Genomic DNA, 9,693 nt, shown 5'->3' with positions numbered 1-9,693 from the left:
ACAAAATGCAAATCAACGACTAGTCTGTATTGTTGAAAGAATTCCCTATTTTGACTTCGTCGCATGCCCATACTGACAATAACAGTAGTTCTAAGAACAGTTCAGATTGCTAAAAGTCGGATCAGTTTTTCATTGGTATTCTCAGTTTCGCTCAAAGCTGCTCTAAGGTTCTCAAAGATCACTAGGAGCTAGCTGAGATGGAGATGCTAGCTGAGATGTTGATGGAGATCAGTTTGAATGAAAACAGTTTTGCAAGTTTACCTATATTTCACGTGAACAGCGTGAAAACTTGCTAGAAAACGTTCTATCAAAATTTCAAATTGAACAGGCTGTACTGTTGAATAATTATGGCCCGCTATATTATAGATAAAATAAGATTTTTTTTTTCCCATTAACTTCTGACATCTTTTTATATAAGGGACCTGTGACGTACAATATATGTTTTTATTTTAATCTTTCCATCAATCTAATTACATAATATTGAGTTATCATATGACCTGTACAGGCCGCCACGCACTTTCATTGTAATGCTATTGGGAAAGTCCCCGTATGAGGGCTGTACGCATTAGCGTGAGGAGGGCCGGGAAAAGCTCTACGGCCCAGTACAGTACTCTGTGCGATGCGATTTTAGAGGATTTCGTCGCTTCTAAACATCTAAGTTATTACAGCCAGGGAAAGCAAAATTAATACAAACAACATATTAGATAGTCTTTCTGTGCAAATTTAAAACTTATTTGTCCAAACTTCATCTTCTGGGTGCTCGTGAATTGAGCGTAAAGAGCCCATAATGATAAAATGCTTATTGACTGAGTTTAGGTCAGGCCGGATAGAAAAATATGAGGCCCTCGGAATACAGCCCGCCAAAACTAGCCACCTCATGATCTCGGGCCAATTACTTTCCCGTCCGGTCCTTCCACTCAGTCAGTAAGTACATTTATTATATGATCAGTTCCGTGAGCGGGGAAGATGAACCAAATCCCGCGCTGTGATTGGCTATCCGAGCGGGCAAGATGGAGCTATACTGCCCGCTCGGGATTTCTCGCTTGGTCCCGCAAGATCAAAGATCAATTTTTTGGTGTTTTATCCCATGTGATAAATCCTTTATTAACCAAGCTTGTTTGGTCCAGATGGCTGGATATTGGCCTCGTTCTTCTTTTGCGTGTTTATGGACCTCGACTTCGTCTCAGTCCATAAATACGCAAAAAAAGAACTTGGCCAATATCCAGCCATCTTGACCTCACGCTTGGTCAATAACCCATATATATGGAAATCACTTGAAAATATTGTTTTGTTGAAACGTACAAGGCATGTGCAGCTAATTAAGAAACACCCAGAGGTCATGTGTGTTAATTTTTTTTCTCCAGATGGATCGAATGGAAAGTATGAAGTTAAGCGTAATGGACCTTTCGACCCATATTTTCTGTTGGTAAAGAACCTACAGTACACTGACCGTGGATTCTATTACTGTTGCCTTCCTACAAACTGCTCTGATAGTGTGGATGGTTGTCAGCGTTTCATCCTCAGAGTCAGAGGTAAACTTAACCCAATGACGAAGAAAAATCGTCTGGCGTTAGACACAGTAAAATACTACAAAAGCGCTAGCGCCATTTATTTAATGATTTGCTTCCTAATAGGTCATTTTGTAGATTTTACTCATCAAACGGCAGACGATTTTACGAACTTCTTAGGGGTAAAAGGGTTAATCCTTTGACTCCCAGGAGTGATCAGCATGTAAATTCTCCTTGCAATTTCAATGAAATGTCAGTCAGACAGGTATTGAGAATAAAGATAACTATCAGCTTAACAGGTGTGATCTTGATGTACAGAAGAAGCGATCTACATGAGCCACTTAAAGCCAGAACTAAATGCGCAAGTATAACACAACAATGATTTAATTTTGCTTCTTGTGGCTCGATTATGTAATTAACTCTCGTGCACTTGCACGCGCAGAATTAGCCGATGTCAAAAATACTATAATAGTCTTTGTTTGTCCCTCCAAAATTTTGCATAAGCATTGTTTTTATTTTCTCTTGGGACTTACAACTTTCCAAAGAGAAACTGGAAACAATGCTCATGCAAAATTTTGGAGGGACAAACAAAGAGTATTATGGTATTTTTTATATTGGCTAATTGTAACTGTTACTGTATTTTAAATTTCAAATTGCTAACGTACTCAAATTGTAAACGTATTTAAAACAGTGGAAAAGGAAACAATACGTTAAACTGAGGATGGCATGAGTCATGCCGAAACATGTCTTTAAAAAGTTGTATCGTGAGCTTGAAATTTCTGTTAATTCTATTTAATTGATGGAAAATTTATAATTCCCTTATTCTTGTCCTCCCAAGTTCTCCACCCCTCTAAACAAGGGGAAAGGGACAATTGAATAATCTGTAAGATTCCTCCCATGCGAATGATGGCCAAACATCTGTTGTTTTTGACATTGTAAGCAATTGTCTTCATTGTCTCCGATTTATCCATCACTACTACACCGCCTAAGACTCTACAGAGAGCATTCAAACGCCTGAAACAGCGCGATGATATAATTGTAACAAAGCCAGACAAGGGGACTGGTGTAGTAGTGATGGATAAATCAGAGTACTTGAAATTGCTAGGCGAAGCCTCAATTAATGATATGTCTAAGTTTAGAAAACGTGACATGGAAAGACCCAAGACAAGGGGACGTCCTCCCAAGCACTACCATCCTCTCTTGGAGAAAGAGAAACTCGTTGGTAATGTAATTCGAAAGATTCTATCTAAACCTGTACCTGACACACTTTGTCCAACTGGTTCTAGGCTTGCTCATCCACATGGTTTACCGAAAACACATAAACCGACGTTATCGATGAGACCCATTCTGTCAGCCACCAAGACCTATAATTACGACCTAGCAAAGTGGCTCGAAGGAAAACTGAAACCGCTATCCATCAATGAACATACAATCACCGATACATTCAAATTTGCAGAAGAAGTTCGCAATACTTCATTTAACGACAATGACATTATCGTATCGTATGAAGTAACGTCCCTCTTCACTAACGTGCCTCTTAATGAAACTATCAGTCTTCTAGCGGAAAAGGATTTTACCAACAATTGGTTTAATGCCACATATAAACTGAACATCACAAAATCCGACCTGATTGAGCTTTTAAACATCGCAACGAAAGATCAGTTGTTTCAATTCAATGGCGAACTTTACGAGCAGTCGGAGGGTGTGGCTATGGGTTCTCCCCTCGGTCCTCTCATGGCTAACACCTTCATACAATACAATACAATACAATACAATATAATACAATACATACGTAATTGACCGCTCCCCATAGGGGCTTTTCAGGGCCAATGAACAACAACGAAACGAAGGAACAGAACAACAACAACTGTTAAGAATCCCAACTGGCCGGAGGCAAACCATTTGGCTATTTACAAGTGCAGCTGGGAATTTGAACCAGGGACTACTAGGAACAAATTCAGCGAGTGGTCAGAGCGGGTCTTGAACCCCGGATCTCCGGATCTCAAGGCAAGCGCCCTAACCACTGAGCCACACTGCCTCCCCTAGTCTTGAAGAACAACTTACGCTACAGAACAAATTACCATCATACTACAGGCGCTATGTTGATGATACTTTAACTACCATGAAGGATGACGTTTCTGCCTATTGTTTTCTGCATGCTTTGAATGATCTCCGCCCATCGATTAGCTTTACTATGGAACTATCAACTGAGAACACTCTCCCTTTCTTAGGCATGGTCCTAAGAAACGACGGTCAGAATATTACGACTAGTGTATACGTGAAACCGATCAATACGGGTCTATTGTTACATTATAATAGTCACGTTGATAATCGTTATAAGAAATCCTTAATTATTACCATGCTAGACCGAGCTTTCAAGATATCATCTAACTGGTCATTATTTCATGAAGAGTGTAGCCGCCTCAAGACCTTATTCCTATAGTTGGCATATCCTGAACATCTTGTTCACTCTATGATCTCCAATTTCATCACATCCAAACAAACACCAGCACCTCCACGCAAATCTACACCTGACCCGCAATCAGTTCTATCGTTCAAGGAACAAAAATCAGCTGACTCTGTGCGCAAGCAGTTGAAAAATCTTGGTAAGCTGTTAAACATCGACTTATGCCCAGTCTTTATTTCTCGAAAAAGTTGGAGAAGATCAACGAACAATCAGTAGTTTACAAATTTGAATGTGGCTGGTGTGATGCCAGCTATGTTGGTTACACGCGTCGACATCTCTACCAACGGATCGATGAGCATAAAATATCTGGTTCGATATTCAATCACAGCCAAAGTCAACATCAATCAAGAACAATAACATCTGACATGTTTCGCATTCTTAAGAAATGCTCATGCAAATTTGATTGTCTTGTGTATGAAATGTTCCTTATTCGCGAGCACAAACCGTGTCTGAATATCCAAAGTGACTCGATAAAGGCAAAACTTTTCACCTAGCCTCTAGGGACTTTGAACTTAATCTTGAACATTAATATTCGAGTTATCTGTAAAATATTATATTTGACCTGATGATGGTCCTCATGAGGACACCGAAACGTTGTCTTCAGTAAGTATGTTTCTGCCCGTAATTTTTATCATCAAATTATTATTATTACGCCAGCACCGTGTCCTGGCTAAGAGCAAAAGTATCGTTTGCTATCCTCTGCTCAGCTCTCCTCTGCCTTAGAGGTTCCAGAGGAAGAAGAAGGAATGTAGACCTTCAGGAAACAGACATTAGAATCGAGAATGTGACCGCCAGAATTTCTTAGTTTTCGTAATTTTTAATTTGGTTGTTTTTTTTTTTTTTTTCTGACTGATATTATCTGCTTATATATATATATATATATATATAATATATATGCATATATATATATATATATATATATATATATATATATAGATAAAGATGAATTTCTGGAGTCGGACTAGTTCAAAAACATTTAATTGCTACTAGGAGTTTCATGCTTCTAATGAAGCAATCATCAGGCAATCATCAGTTGCCTGATGATTGCTTCATTAGAAGCATGAAACTCCGAGTAGCAATTAATGTTTTTGAACTAGTCCGACTCCAGAAATTCATCTTTATCCACAGCTCTGGTTTAACCATCGAGCACTTTTATAGCAGATGAAGTCTTCAGTTTTTTCACTGGCAGTCATATATATAGGATCCTTCCTTGTCATCCGCTAAGTTGACTACGGTCGTGCATCATTAAGTTGATCCTTGGTTGGGTTTCAAGTGAAGTTATAGGCTCCCCTACTTTGTCACCTCGAAAGAAAATTTCCCGGGAGGCCCACGCCTTAAACCACGTAAATCACATCGTCGATGGCTGTGTTGCCAGCATGGTTGTCCTGGTGGTGTAGTGGTGATCACACCCGACTAGTAATGGGGGGACGTGGGTTCAAATCCCGCTCAGGGCAAATTTTCTTTCACACATTTATTCAGTTAAAAATATGATTATTTGGGGTGTGCATTGTCAGGGTTTCTCTCCTACACTCTCTCGAAAAAAATTAAAATTAGCCTGTATCCTTCTAGGATCCTTCCTTGTCATCCGCTAAGTTGACTACGGTCGTGCATCATTAAGTTGATCCTTGGTTGGGTTTCAAGTGAAGTTATAGGCTCCCCTACTTTGTCACCTCGAAAGAAAATTTCCCGGGAGGCCCACGCCTTAAACCGCGTAAATCACATCGTCGATGGCTGTGTTGCCAGCATGGTTGTCCTGGTGGTGTAGTGGTGATCACACCCGACTAGTAATGGGGGGGACGTGGGTTCAAATCCCGCTCAGGGCAAATTTTCTTTCACACATTTATTCAGTTATATATATATATATATATATATATATATATATATATATATATATATATATATATACGTAAAGTAGGCTTGTATTTGCTGTACTAAGAGTGCTCTATACCATGCGGTAGGGCAATTATAAATGAATGAATAATCAGGACACGATCATACTTTTGCTCCTGGTTTTCATACAGGCCTGTTTCGTACAGGACGTTTAGTTTGTCCTGCACTCATCAGTGTGTAACCGAGAGTGATTTTATTCGTTGAAGATTACCGCTTTTTAGTCATACATGGCCGTTCGTGTTGCACGCTCCTATTTACCTAACGTTCTTCAATAGGTATTTCTCATTGTGTCTACATTTACTAATCAACTCGTTGCGCTTATTGAGTGTTGCTGTTTGCGGCTGGCATATGATGTAATATTTTTCAGCTATGCATAAATTACAACGTTTTGTCGCGTTAGTATAATGCGGGGCGTGACAAAGAATTTTCCACGAAATTGTATAGTCGGTGTTGCTGTCCTTTAATTGCCAAATGTATTTGCTCAGTTCAGTTGAGTTGCTCTTCGCTCTTGCTTTAAACGATGCTTTATGGTTTGCGTACCTTGCTTTGAAATGAAAAAAAAAAATGTTGTTTTGTGCTGCAATAAATTGCATGAAGAATTCTAAGTCTAAAGTAAGCACGTTCAAGTTTCCTGACAACCTAAAACTACGGAAAGAATGGCTCATAAAACTTAGAAGGGAATCGTTTGAACCTACCAAATATTCACGCGTTTGTGCAGACCATTTCACACCATGCAGCTTCAAGCAAAATCTGGCAGTAAGGAGTTTGCTTGGTCCGGCTTTCAAGCCTCAAAGACTTGACCTTAAAGATGATGCCATACCAACTATTTTCAACTTCAAAAGCGTGGAATCTGAAGCAAATATATGCCAGAAAAAAAGCCACACCGACGACCATTGTAGTCCGCCGACTAAGCAGTTCCCCATCCATTCGTTCAGCATTTAAATTAATGTTTCTGAGGAATATTTTAAAAAGGCTTCGTCCCTTTCAGAAGAAGTTGACGCATTGAGACTCCAAGGGAAGATCTACACAGCGCTGATTGCTTCCTAAGTAACCCGCACGTTATTTCCAGATGACAGTTTCTTAAGGGCCTACTGACGTGTTTTTTGGATTGCGTTGCTAAGGCTGTAATGGTTAAGTAATTTGAGAGAATTAGGGATTATTTTGGTCAGTTTCCAACTTTTGTAAAGCAATGGCCTTAAATATGACGTCATCATGTCACGCCCATCGTCCGATGACCAACAAAAGAAAACTCTAAATTTGTTTACGTGCTACACAATTTGGGTATTTAATCAGTGGTTTGATAATTTATTCGTTTTTGCATCCAGCCAAGTATGGTGTTTTTTTTTTTTTTTTGAAAAATGTTCTTTTTAAAGAGATAAATACCCTTGTTCACGGGCCTAAGCCCTACTTATTGCCTTGATTTGCCTTTGATTCAGATGTACCATCATAATCCATCATTATATATAGTGCAGAGCGAAGATCAGTTTCTCAACATATTTTACTAACTGTTCCATACTAGCCCCAAAACATCCAACAATAACCGGGGTTATTTCTATCTTGTACCCAAGTCTTCTTTCACGAACTTCAAAGGAAAGCTGCTGTCTGTGATATATGACACACCTTGTATTGCTAGACTAATTTCATCTCCTTTTGTTTCCTAGCAGCAAGACTTTGATCTCCGCAAGGAATATGCTGTGACCTCGAAAAACGCAAAAAGAAAGTGATTTACTGTCGTTACGTCGAGTTCAAGTTTTGAAGGCAGAAATTTACTATCACTTAGGAGGATCCGAATTTAAGCAGTTTTATTAGTTACGCCATGGCTTGTAATGTGCAGTTGGCTTTGCTCATGACGCTGGGTGAAATCAGTTACTACATGTATGTTTTGACGGAGCATTGTGTCATAATGACAAAATAATTAGTACAAACCGTTAGTGGATGCATAGTTAATAGGGGGACTGGTTTTGAAGCTCGGCAAACATCAAAGTAGCAAACAAAGATGCCAAGTTTTAGGTTGGAATGTCCACGACCGTGCACAATCTTTTGTTTTGCACTCATACACTATGCATGAATTACGTAACCAACACATTCTTATTGGTTAGTTCCTCAGTGTGGATTAAACAACTATTGTGTTTTTTGCACGGTCAAGGCCAAAAAAGAGGATAAAAACACACAACAAAGAAATTTGTCGGGTTTCATAACCATTCCCCTCTATTAACTATGGTGGATGCGTAAAGTTTATAAGCCTGAAGACGGGGCAATGTTAAATCACATTTACAATTTCTTACGAGAATATTGTGAACTACGTATTCAACATTTTTGCATCCAGAGTTCTTGTCCTTAGATTATTTTGGTGCTATACATTTAAACGTAGAAAATCAATCGAACAGAACATGTAAAACAAAAGAAATTTGCATTAAATATGCAGCTCATGATTTATAAGACAATTTTGCTTTTGCTTTGTCTATGACTGTGTTAGCAGTTTCCTATTTGAAGTAAAAGTGAAGTTCCCCGAGCTACGAAAAGCTCATGAGTTTTTTTCAGTTTCATGCAAGGCAGCAAAATATAAATCTTGAATGCTCTAGCATTCAAGAGAGTTATGTTGAACCGGCTATATAAGACAAATTTAATATCCGGCAAACATGATTTTCGTTTTTCCGTCAATCAAGGAAACTTGTTTGATTTTGGCTAATTCCATGGCTGACTGACTGTCTGACTTAGTAATTTGAAGACAGATACATTTCTATGGTGATGACCCGGTTTTCATAAGATCAGCTAGATATATTCATAATAAGCAAGAACAGTGGGGTGAACTTCTAAGTGGGGCGACTCGTTTTAACAACGTTTGGGCTGTTCGGCCGTGTTGCCCGTGCGTCTGTTCATTAATAAATCACAGATGACGTCAAAATGTGTGTCACTGTATAACTGATCTTTGAAACACCATTGAAGTGACTTCAGATGAGCGATGCACGAACGTTCATAACGAAGATTACCCATATTTCCTGGCCCAAAAAGACAACTGATTTCCCTACCCCTACTGCGAATGAGGTCTAAGGAATTATTCTGCCTATGGACGTATACTTGATACTTGTTAGCCTTGCACACAACAAGCCAAGTTGGCGAGAAGAGCAAGGAGACACTTATTGAAATCCGCGTGCATGTAATTAGGGTCAAACCTGGACATATCTAGAAAGAGTACTTGGAATTTAGAAACAGGAAGCGAAGAAAATTCCAATTTCTACCAGTTGCTGAAACTGCGTGGTCAAGGCAACCCTGAAATTATGGACTGGTTGATGTGCAAAGGCGATAAATACTCCTCTCCAGACATTCAAAATGAAAAATTGGAGATTATGGGTCTACCTATGTTGTGCAAAATTTCCAAGGACATACAGAACGCTGCTTTCTTTACCATCATGGCAGGCGAGACAGCGGACATTTCCAACAAAGAACAATTAGTTGTGTGCATTCGCTGGGTTGACGAAAACTTGGTACATGAAGACTTCAAAGGCATGTATCTCATGGAGAGGGAGAGAGCAACCGTACACCACATCGCAGCAGCTCCAACTAACATGCCTCAACGTATTGAAAACGCAAGCGGTAAATGTTACGATGGTGTGTCCACCATGGCTGGGGAAATAAATAGCGTCGCACCACAAATGAAGGCCTTGAATAACATCCCGCATCTCAAATTTAGCTGAACCAAAAATGGCCCACAAAGGGTACGCATGTCCATTGCTATGGACATGCGCTGAACTTGGCTGTTGCTAACGCAATTAAATCAGTAAAGTGAGACTCTTGAGACTGAAATGGAAATCGCGAAGCTTGTGAAAA

The 9,693-nt window shown here is 39.4% G+C and overlaps 1 long non-coding RNA gene across 1 annotated transcript in view; it reads left to right on the top strand.

Moving 5' to 3' along the window:
• The window catches only part of LOC138038925 (uncharacterized), a 17,149-nt gene extending 8,840 nt beyond the window's left edge, over window positions 1–8,309 (top strand). Inside the window, exons 2-3 of the long non-coding RNA XR_011130329.1 lie at window positions 1,365–1,532; window positions 7,530–8,309. This is a non-coding gene — a long non-coding RNA (uncharacterized lncRNA). The remainder of the gene's footprint in view (window positions 1–1,364; window positions 1,533–7,529) is intronic.
• Window positions 8,310–9,693: the final 1,384 nt, after the last annotated feature.

The sequence above is a fragment of the Montipora capricornis genome, chromosome 2 (genome assembly GCF_036669925.1).
Source record: "Montipora capricornis isolate CH-2021 chromosome 2, ASM3666992v2, whole genome shotgun sequence".
Classification (NCBI taxonomy): domain Eukaryota; kingdom Metazoa; phylum Cnidaria; class Anthozoa; order Scleractinia; family Acroporidae; genus Montipora; species Montipora capricornis.
This window is presented reverse-complemented; position numbering and strand designations above follow the sequence as displayed.